Below are 11,323 nucleotides of genomic sequence, written 5' to 3'. Positions count from 1 at the left end.
GAAGGCTTGAGATGGAATAATGGTTTTTCTGACAATTTGAAAACTGAATATTTTTGATCTATTTTAAAACAGCGTATTGATCCAAGGTGCTACGTTAACTTATTAAAATACATTTTTATGCAGCTGAAATGATTTAATGTATTAAAATATATATCACATTTACAGTCTTGAGGCACAAAATACTTATACATGCTACATGTTTAGACTAAAAGTTTTATTTGTTAAGTGTCTTTTGCATAAAAAGTGCTTCAAATATTAATTGTTCTGATAAACTTAATTCAACTTGCACTCTGTTCCATATGAAACACCCGGGCAGCTTCTGAGCACCTATTTCTCAATGAGCAGGCAGAAGGCTCTCATGGAATTTGAATTAATTAATGTGATTGGGTTGTGTTCAGTGCCAAAGTGTAATATCCTTTTACTGGGGGTTTGAGCTTACTTAAGACTATGACTATTGATCTATTTGAAATTAATTGACTATTCCAAGGGCCTGATCCTGCAACTCTAACTCAAATGAGTTTGTCCTTTGATTACAAGTTGAAGGGCTGAGCTCCAATACAGTGTTATTCGTCCGGGGGAGGAGCGGGGTTGTATTGCGTGTGGGTTGAACATATTGTCATACAAGATGCAAAGAATTGCTGTAAGCATTTTGATATCCTTTTATACATGCAACATGACTTAATACAACACCATTCATTACCATTCTGGTTTTTGGCTTGCACAAAGTAGCAATGTACTAGTCCTGAATAGTAATACATGAACAAGAAAAAACGTAAAGGTGGTTTACAATTGAAGTAGAATCTTGTTAAACTGCACATCAATAAACTGCAGCCTCATGCTGAAAATAACTCTTTAGGTCTGTGTTACTGAAGGCCAGACCAGTGAGATGACAAGCTCCCTGTGAAAATTACATTGAATCTCTTTCTCTCTTTTAAATCTTTCACTGAATTTTTCACTCCGCTCTAATTAATATATTTTAAATTGATATCTTCTGTTAGCAAGTAAGAACTGTGAGTGAAATCCTGGCCCCACTGAAGTCAAAGATTGAAACCCCCGTTGACTTCAGTCAGGCCAGTATTTCAGTCTGTGTGCATAGCATCATATTTATAACATAATGAAATAGTGAACTAACTTACTCCATGCTATATACAATTGGCATTAAAAACAAGTGTGAATTTCTTAGGGTGCCCTCTGTTTCCAACCTGAATTTGGCACATTTATCCATCTTTGTAATCTTCACTGCAGTATTCACAAATGTTTTAACTTATTGAGAACCTCTTTATTATGAAAGGTTAGGAATATATTCCAGCATTAAATTCTTTGACATTTTTATATTGTATCTAATAAGCTGTTCATGTGAATGACAGCTCTTGCATCATGCTATTTTGGTGTTTTATTGAAGGTGCTAATATCTGGCCTGATTCTGTAATGTTTATTTGTGGGACGGCCTTTATTCATATGAGTAATCCCATTGATTTCAGAACTTGGCCCTTAATGCCTTAAGGCTTAATCCTGAGATCAGACCAAAACCCATAGAAAAGGGCATGGGACTGAGAAATGGCATCAGCCCTAACTGCCCAAGATGGCCAATGCTGGCCATTGTGAAGAACAGTTGGCACAGTTCATTTCTCCCCTCTCTTGCTCTATACAGCATCTTAGAACATGGCTACACTGAGTCTAAACCACAATCCCTACCCTCTCCATGGAGAACTGTGGAGACCAGTTTGGGAGATCTCCATGCACAAAGGGGAAGCAGAATCACCTTGCATGGCTTCTGTGCTCCACTCTACCCTGCCTAAGGCTTCATGAGCATGAATTTCTCTCAGGAGCTGGCTCTGTAAAAGCAATAATATGCCAACACTTCTGTACTATGCTGCTGTGTATAGTACAGTTCAATATTAATAGCCTTAGAGAACTTGTGCAACATGCTTCTGCTAATTCCCATTAAATAACATTAATCACACATGGCCAGTTACCTCGTTCTCTTCATGTTAATTAATAAGCTGCAATGCACATTTCACAGGGCAACATGTGGAAGGCTTTTCTGTAACCAAAGGGAACATACTTCTTTCTATCTAGGACATACATATGTAAATGTTAAATCTAGGAATTGCCACTGCTCTGCCTGTGATACTTAGATTCTTCATGGTAGTTGACCTAAGTGATGAGTGACACTTTCTGTTTTTATTGTGAACTGATCAAATCTACAACCTAAACGTGGCATGTGCATAAGCCAGTTTTGGTGAACTGAGCTCAAGCTCAACTGTTATTAGGGAAAAAAAGAGGAACTAATGTTAAGAACTGATACATGGGGATTTTTAACGAGGAATATGTAGAGTAAGTGTGCTGGACTGAACAAGAGGGTTTTGTAAAAGTGAGAATTTCAGATGGACAAATTGACTGCAGTTAATCCTAGAGAATTAGTGAAGCTATTTTTCTGAAAGACAATGCTGCAAGCCTTTTATAAATTCAAATTTGTTTTATAATTTGTATTTTAAAATGTGCTTATAGATATTTATTATGAAACAGCTTACAGGTCAAGTCCACACTACATATCCACTTTTTTGTATGGATACAGTACTTTGACCTCTTAAAATGTGTTCAGCTATTTTTATTATACTGAAAATTAAATTTAAGGAAGTAAATAATTGACATTTCTGCAAAGTGGTTGTTAGTGTGGTTTCTTTCATGACTTTATTGTGGTATTGTTAGTGTGTGCTAAGCCCAATGCCCTGAAAGCAGCAAGTTAAAATTTGGCAAGGAGAGCTCTCTCAAACATACTTGCAAGATCGGGGGGACCTTAGTAGTAAACTGCATGCAGGTGCAGGGGTGTAAGGGCCTGACATTGTAAGGTGCTGATACCTCCTGAGAGATCTTGAGGGCCTTAAGCTTCGATTGATTTCAATGGGAGTGGAAGATGTCTAGCACCTCGGAGGGTGATCAACACTTTGTATTATCAGATTCTAAAAGCCTGATCCTGTGAACTCTGGGACCTCACAGATAGCCCCACTGGCTCCTTAAAAGCTTGATCCTGGATGGTACTAATTACCTCTTATAAGGTGCTGAGAGCCCTCAATTCCAGATGGCACTGGGTATAATTCTAAGAGGTGCTTAGCACATGTAACTCCACATGACATCCACAAAGGCAGTGGGAATTTTGGGCACTCACCACCTGTCAGGATTAGTCCCTAGACTGGTAGCTTTTGGGAACACTCAAAATGTACCATAGTCCATTTGTCATGTTACATCAACTAAAATATGATGTGGTCTGGCTTATTCACAGTCATCTTGCTTCTTAATTCACTCTTGTTCATATTTTATTTCTTTCCAGTTGCTTGCTTTGTACAAATGTAAGCACAGTCTAATTTGTCTAATCTTTTCATGTAGAAAATGTATTTAAAGAGTCATCAAAATGTAAATGTAATGCAGTTGCTCATTTATTTATTAAAATTTACCTACCTACATATTCTCAACTGGTGTATCATATTCATAATGTGTACAGATGGACTTATGAAGTGAATCATAAAATATTGACCTTTTAATAAAATAAAATAGTTCATAGTATTTATATGCAAAGATTTGTGGAGCTAAAGCTGCAGGTGTTTCTTTTAGATTTTATCTAACATGCTACTATTGTAGCTATTGAACAGAAACTATACAAACAATTATGAGCCCTGTATTATAAAGTGTTGTCTATAGTAACACTTGGATGTCTATTTTTGATTTTGCAGCATATAGATGACCTAACAAGAGGTCAGTTCATGCAACTGTACATTTCAGAGGGTTACAGGAGGTTGGTATGCAAATACAAATATTATGTTTCCATAACCAGGATGACTGCACAAGTTCACCTTGAGATCTTAACTAAAATATATTACAGCACAGAATTTGGCACCACCCACTCTTCACATTTCACTCCCCAAAATATATTTTGTTTAAAGTAGATTTTGGTCCTAAATGATTGAGATATAAAGAGAAACATCCAGCTACTCAATATTGATTTATTTTCTCTTGAGGAGTAGGTAAAACTTCTCAGAACTGATGGAATTATACAATATTTTCCTCCATCACCAGTATGTAGGCAAAATATTATGATAATGATCTTGAAATAGGGCCCAGTCTTGTGAGGTGTTAAGCACTGTTTGTAAGGGGCTGAGCATCCTCAGCATCCAGTGACTTCAAATGAGAGTTGAGGGTATTCCGCACCTTGAAGGAATGGGCCCTTATCCCTCCTCTGCCTCCCAAACACCAACCTTTCCAGCCATAAACATTTAATGGAACCAACATTACATTGTCATGAAAATCTTATTCTCTTTCATTTAAAATTGACAGCTGCAAATTTTAATTAGTGGACATTTTAAATGTACTGATACTAGATACGTACAAGAGCTGATACCTTAGCTGAACGGATACCACTGACCTTGCAGCTCTGTGGATGGAACAACATGTAAGTGAAGATTTCACTTGAATCAGATGATAATTTGTTTTGATTCCCAGGTCTAGAAGTTGTAAACCAAGAGTCTCGGTTTGATACAAAATTTTGATACCCAGATAATCCAGTATATAATGGGATTAATTCAGCAAGATGATCAGGTGGCCTTTCTTTCTACTGAAAGATACAGGACAGGATTATTTTACTTTTGAGCTGAAAGGAGGGCAGGAACAATCTAATTCCTATAAAAGTTAATTGAAGAGCATCCACTGATTTTAATGGCAGTTAGCTGGGGCATAGAAATTCAAGCATCCTGTTTTGTGTGTTCATTACACAGTGGGCCAAAAAAGGTACACTCTTGAGTACAATACCACTCTCACCCAATGTGAATCTGAATCACCAGTGTCAGAAACTCACTTTACATGTCTGCAGATGTATTTTTATTTTTAACAATGACACATCCCATTAAAAATAGGCAGGGTAGATCAAACCTCACAGCTGCTTTTGACGTTCCCAACTTGGAATGCTGCTGGCAGGGAACATCTTTGATTTTCACATGTCAGCTCTTGGTGAACTACGCTCATGCCATGAATGGCATTTTACCTTCCTTTAAGGGGTTATTCCAGATTCAATAGAACAAAGTGCAGATGACAAGCAAGAACAGATTCAGATGGGCATACTATTTAACACTCCTAATACCTTGTCTTCTATATTTTAAGAGAATCCATGGTGTGTAATCTTCATTTATTACATGTGATGGCATTCTATAGTAGAGTAGCCCTTCAAATGGTGGAAGAAAGAAAGAAAGAGACTGAGCGTTTACGGCTGCAAAATACAAATTATATCGTAAGGTATTCCTTGGAAGCCCATTAGAATTTGCATCAAACTCATTCACAAAAAAGGAGCCATGACAGTGGAGCTCAGAACACACACTATTCATCTGCAGTGAGAGACATGCAGCCCGCTGAAAGCAAACACAGTAACATCATTTGGCCTCTATTTGGAATTTAAAAAGCACAAATATTTCTTTGCAGTTGGATTAACATGAGGTTTTTTTTAATGGCAGTATTTCCTCTTACTGTGTAGGACACAGGTGGGCAAACTACAGCCCATCGGCCACATCCGGCCTGCGGGACCATCTTGCCCGGCCCTTGAGCTCCTGGCCAGAGAGGCTAGTCCCTGGCCCCGCCCCTGCTGTCTCCCCTCCCCCACAGCCACGCTGCTGCGTGGGCAGCATAGCTGGCTCGGTTTGGGTGGCGGGGCTGTGAGCTCCTGCTGCACTAAGCTGCATGGTAAGGGGGTGGGGGAGTTGGATAAGGGGCAGGGTGTCCCGGGGGGGCAGTTAGGGGACAGGGAGCAGGGTGCGGTTGGATGGGGCGCAGGTTCTGAGGGCAGGGCGGTCAGGGAGCAGGGAGTGGTTGGATAGGTGTGGGAGTCCTGGGGGGCCTGCCAGGGGACAGGGGTGTGGATAGGGGTTGGGGAAGTCAGGGGACAGGGAGCAGGGGGGGTTGGAGTGTGGATAGGTGTCGGGGGGGGGAAGTCAGGGGACAGGGAGTGGGGGGGTTAGATAGGGGGTGGGGTCCTGGGGGGGGCAGTTAGGGAAGAGGGGTCCCAGAAGGGGGTGGTCAGGGAACAAGGAGCAGGGGGAGCTGGATGGGTCAGGAGTTCTGAGGGGGGAAGGAAGTGGGAGGGGGGAATAGGGGGCTGGAGGCTGGGCTGTTTGGGGAGCCACAGCCTTCCTTACCCTGCCCTCCATACAGTTTTGCACCCCGATGTGGTCCTTGGGCCAAAAGGTTTGCCCACCCCTGGTGTAGGACACAGAAAATAAATCACCTTAAACCTAGGCTACGTCTACACTACAGCCTGGGTCGGCAGAACATATGTCACACAGGAGTGTGAATATTCCACCCTCCTAAGCGACAGAAATTACAGCGACATAAGCGCTCATGTGCACAGCACTATGTTGGCGGGAAAGCTTCTGCTGCCTAGCTTATGCTACTCGTGGAGGTGGGGTTTTTTATGCCGACAGGAGAGAGGTCTCCCATTAGTATAGAGCATCTTCACCAGATGCGCTTCAGGAACGCAGCTATATCGGTGCGCTGTACACATAGACATGGCCAGATTCAGGGTAAAGATAGAAACAAATAGATTGCTAAAGCAAGTTGGAACCATCATACTCCAGATCCTAGAACTTCCTGTTATTTGAGCTCTTCCAGGCTTTTTAACGACCTTCCATTCTCTCCTGTCAATGCTTGCTTAAGCAACATTAATCCATAACATTGCACAGACATTAATTATTAAGTGTGATATAATTCAAAATGGTCTGACCTGACTCTCAGAACATACGTGGGTTCCAATGTAATCAAAACATTTTATAAAATTGTGAATTAGCGTAAAACATTTGTGCATGTCAGTTTTGCTCAGAAAAAAATACCCCTTTTTTTACCAGTAAAAAGAAAAAGAGTACTTGTGGCACCTTAGAGACTAACCAATTTATTTGAGCATAAGCTTTCGTGAGCTAGAGCTCACTTCATCGGATGCACGGTAGCTCACGAAAGCTTATCCTCAAATAAATTGGTTAGTCTCTAAGGTGCCACAAGTACTCCTTTTCTTTTTGCAAATACAGACTAACACGGCTGTTACTCTGAAACCTTTTTTACCAGTGTAGACAAACGTATGTGTCTGTGGCCTTCTGTCGAGCAGATCAACGCTTTGGACTTGTTTCTCAACAGCTATTCTTCCCAAATAGAATGTACTTGGGGACATGACTGAATAACAAAATATCACCACGCAAATGTATATGTGACGTGATACATTTCTACCATAATTACCATAATTCTGCAAATCTTTGGGCTCCGCGCACTGCCCTTGCCTGTAGGTACCTCCCCCAAAGCTCCCATTGGCCGGGAACAGGGAACCGCAGCCAATGGGACCTTCGGGGAAGGTACCCACAGGCAAGTGCAGCGCACGGCGCTCTCTGCCCCCTCTTCCCCAGGGGCCGCAGGGACGTGGTGCCGGTCGCTTCCTGGAGTGGCGTGGGGCTGGGGCCAGTGCAGGCAGGCAGGCAGGGAGCCTGCCCTGGCCCTGGTGTGTGCTGCTGCCACCCCGGATCCACTCCAGGTAAGCAGCGCCGTGCCGTAGTCCAAACCCCTCCTGCACCCCACACCTCAACTCCTTGCCCTGAGCCCCCTGCCCGCACCCCAACCCCCTGCCACACCCTGCACCCCTCCTGCACCCCAACTCCTTGCCCTTAGCCCCCTGCCTGAACCCCAACCCCCTGCCACACCCTGCACCCCTCCTGTACCCCAACCCCCTGCTCTGAGCCCCCTCCCGCACTCCACACCCCTCCCTGCACCACTGCCCTGAGCCCCCTCCCACACTGTGCACCCCCTCCTCCACTCCAACCCCTTGCCCTGAGCCCCTTCCTGCACACTGCACCCCCTCCCACACCCCGCACCCCAACCCCCTGCCCCAGCCCTACATTTAGGCCCTGCAAGCAATTTCCCCACCCAGTTGTGGCCCTTGGGCCAAAAAGTTTGCCCATCCCTGGTTTACACACATTGCTTCAATTTCCATTCACTGAGAGGTGATGCCATTGAAGAAGATATCCATCTAGAACAGGCATTCTCAAACTTCATTGCACCGCAACCCCCCCGCCCTGCTGACAACAAAAATTACTACATGACCCCAGGAGAGGAGACCGAAGCCTGAGCTCTGCTGCCCTGGGTGAGGGGGACCAAAGCCCAGGCCCAAGGACTTCAGCCCCAGGCAGGGGGCCTGTAACCTGAACATGCGCATGTAAGCCCTTGAGCGTGAGCTTCATCCCCAGGTGGTGGGGCTCAGGCTTTGGCCCGGGGCCCCAGCATGTCTAAGACAAACTTGGTGACCCCATTAAAATGGGCTCTCGACCCACTTTGGGGTCCCGACCCACAGTTTGAGAACTGCTGATCTAGAAGTCTTGCCAGAAGGAGATCTTTAATGATAATCGCATCTCAGAATGTATTTCACCTGTCACTGCTCAATACTCTGCTTCATGCCAGGCAAACTTTCCAGAGGGTTCTGTCTCTAACAAGATGACGCAGGTGAAATGTCCTGAAGTACTTGTGGAAGCCAGCACCCTGGTCACTTAGAACACCCAGGGCACAGCATGTAGTTAAAGTAGGAAGGACTTAGGTGGTTTGGCTTTGGAAGGGATCCCGTACACCTGTAGGAAGTTTGATGCGGTAACTAGGTCACCGGCTGGATAGTGCTAAGAAGAAAGCAAGCAGAAGAACAGGCTGAGCCTGGGTGTAAGAAGGGGGAGCCACATAACTGCTGCTATGTTGTGTTGACCCTGGAGCATAAACAGCAATAGATACACTGCGTGGAGGCAGGGGTGAAAGTAAAATGTGTCTCTTACTGGTACTGGGGAGCTTCCCCTGCTCCCAGAAGGGGCGGGGCCTCGGGCAGAAGGGGCGGAACTGGGGGGGGGGGGTCAGTGTCCCCCAGCCAGCCAGCTCGCGCCGCCCAGGGCTCCAGCCTGGGCCCTTTAAAATCGCGGGCCCCAGGGTAGCTACTCCTTTCCCCCCCCCCGTCGCCGTCGCCCCCCCGTCGGTGGCCCTGCCAGGAGGGACCCAGCAAGGATGCTGACAGGGGGGCGCAAAAGGAGCAGCGATGTTAAAGCACTGCCATGGCACAGCTTTAAGCAAGGTCCTTTAAAGTCAGCGGTATGGGCTGGTACAGGTGGCCACTTTTTACCAGTACACCATACCGGCCCGTACTGCCTTACTTTCACCCCTGGGTGGAGGTATCCTGTTGGGCTGTGCATGCCGCTTAATTCATAAAGAGGGGTTACCAATCAGGGTTTACAGGAGTTGAAGGGGGAGCCCATTCACAATGCTGCATATAAAATGCATGCAGAATATGAAGATTGAGTAGGTAACATTTGCTCAAAATGATGCAAAGATTCTCATTAATGTTTTCATAATCTTTAAGCAAGACTAAGCCACAAGAATAAAGTAAATCAGATGTGACAAATTTAAGTGTGTTATGATGCACTTAAATAACATACAGTACTGGAAACAATAAGGAACAGTTGTAGAGTAAGAAATGTCCTGGTACTCGATCTTCAGAAAGGCACACACTTAAATAGCTCTCACACTTGCTAGAGTCCCAGAACTTCAAGAAAAAAAAAAAAGGAATAATCTTTAACTCTTTTACAGGTGGCAAGAAAGAGTGGTTCAGAGCCCCGACCTGCCTATTTCAGATATAGTGGTCAGAGCAGGTGTTGATGTCAGGAGACAGTAATCTGAGCCAAGAATCGGAGCCAGAATCAGAAGTTGAGCCAAGGGTTGGAACTGGAGCCAAAGTCAAAAGTTGAGCCAAGAGTTGGAGCCAGAGATCAAGGGCAGGGATCAGGAACAAGACAGGACCAGGTCAAGAAAGCAGGGTTCACAAGTCAGACAAAAAGGCAGAGTCTAGTGAGGAAGCCAGACAGGAATTCATCCAGTTGCATAGACAACTTTCTGTGCCTCCTTCTGGTTTAAATCATGCAGTTGCATCAATTGGCTAGGTGCTCCTGAGCAAGGATTCCAATAGCCAGTCAGCCCATGAGCTACTAAAAGCCCCTTGGATGGGTGGCTGCCTATACACCTGTGTTCAAGATCCATGAATCCTCACAACCTGCAAGCTTTGTGGAGTGATAAGTAGTGGAGACGTGGAAGGGTTGCCTCTGACTGCTCCTGTGTTTTGGGATTTATTGATTCTGAGGCTGATGGCTCAAGTTTTGATCAAAACAAATAATGGAAAATAGTTACCTATCATGAGAAATGTATTGTTCCGACATGGGCAACTCAGTGCAGAAAAAAATAAAACTGATTTACTAGGTGATCATCTTTTTAAGCTGATACAGCTGAGAAATTTTTAGAATCAAAAACCTGCATTTTCCTAGGAGTAGGAAGTGGAAAATAAATAACTTATTTTTTTAATTATGAGGGCATTATTAAAAAAATTACCTTCTAATGATTTTGATTTTCTTCACTGGTTAATGTTGGATAATACATCTTCTCTCTTTTTTGGTGAAGATTTTTGCTTATACGCAGTTACTTATAGGATAATTAGTATGTTATCTTCAGAGTCTATAATTCCTGAATGGTTGCTTTTGGCACATGTGATGCTAGAAATTCCCTGAGTTGGTGTCATGTTTTTATTCCATTTTCTTGGTCGTTAGCTATGATTCTTAGCTGCAGATGTTTGCTAGGATGATGTGGTGACTATAGCTTTCATCTGAGCTGAGGAGAGATTACTCTTCAGACATGTATTCCATATTCTCTTTTTATCTTGCTTCTTTCTGATCTCTGCAGCCTTTTAATGGAATGTTGAACAAGCAAAAAGATACTTATAAAATGATTACTTTTTTTCTTTACACTACTGATGTCCTCTTACAATGCCTGAGCTGGTCAATATAATCTAAGTCTGAGGTGACTCAACCACTTTCCTATTGTTTGTGCAGTATTCTTTCCATTATAGGGCAAGATTGTGGCCTAACTCTCATAAGCGTGGGAGTTACTGCGCACCCCCTTACTCCTCTCACCAACCACTCTCTTTATAGGTAGTCTCAAGAGGTGGAGCTCATCCTCCATCAGGCTTCTACTTTTCTTCCTGTGCAGGCGGGTGGGAGTGGCTGAAGCTTTAGCTCTATGGACCCCATCCCCCACCTCTAACTTACCAGTGCACACAGTTGTATCACTGTGCAGGGTGAGTAGAACTGACTCAGGGCATGGCTACACTTGCAGATGTAAAGCGCTTTGAGTTAAACCTGCCTTCAGAGAGCGCAGTAGGGAAAGCGCGGCAGTCTGTCCACACTGACAGCTGCAAACGCACTGGTGTGGCCACATTTGTGGCACTTGCAGC

Source organism: Lepidochelys olivacea, assembly GCF_965140295.1.
Source record: "Lepidochelys olivacea isolate rLepOli2 genome assembly, chromosome: 2".
NCBI classification, from domain to species: Eukaryota; Metazoa; Chordata; order Testudines; family Cheloniidae; genus Lepidochelys; species Lepidochelys olivacea.
The sequence above is the reverse complement of the archived record's forward strand: the minus strand, read 5'-3'. Positions refer to the sequence as shown.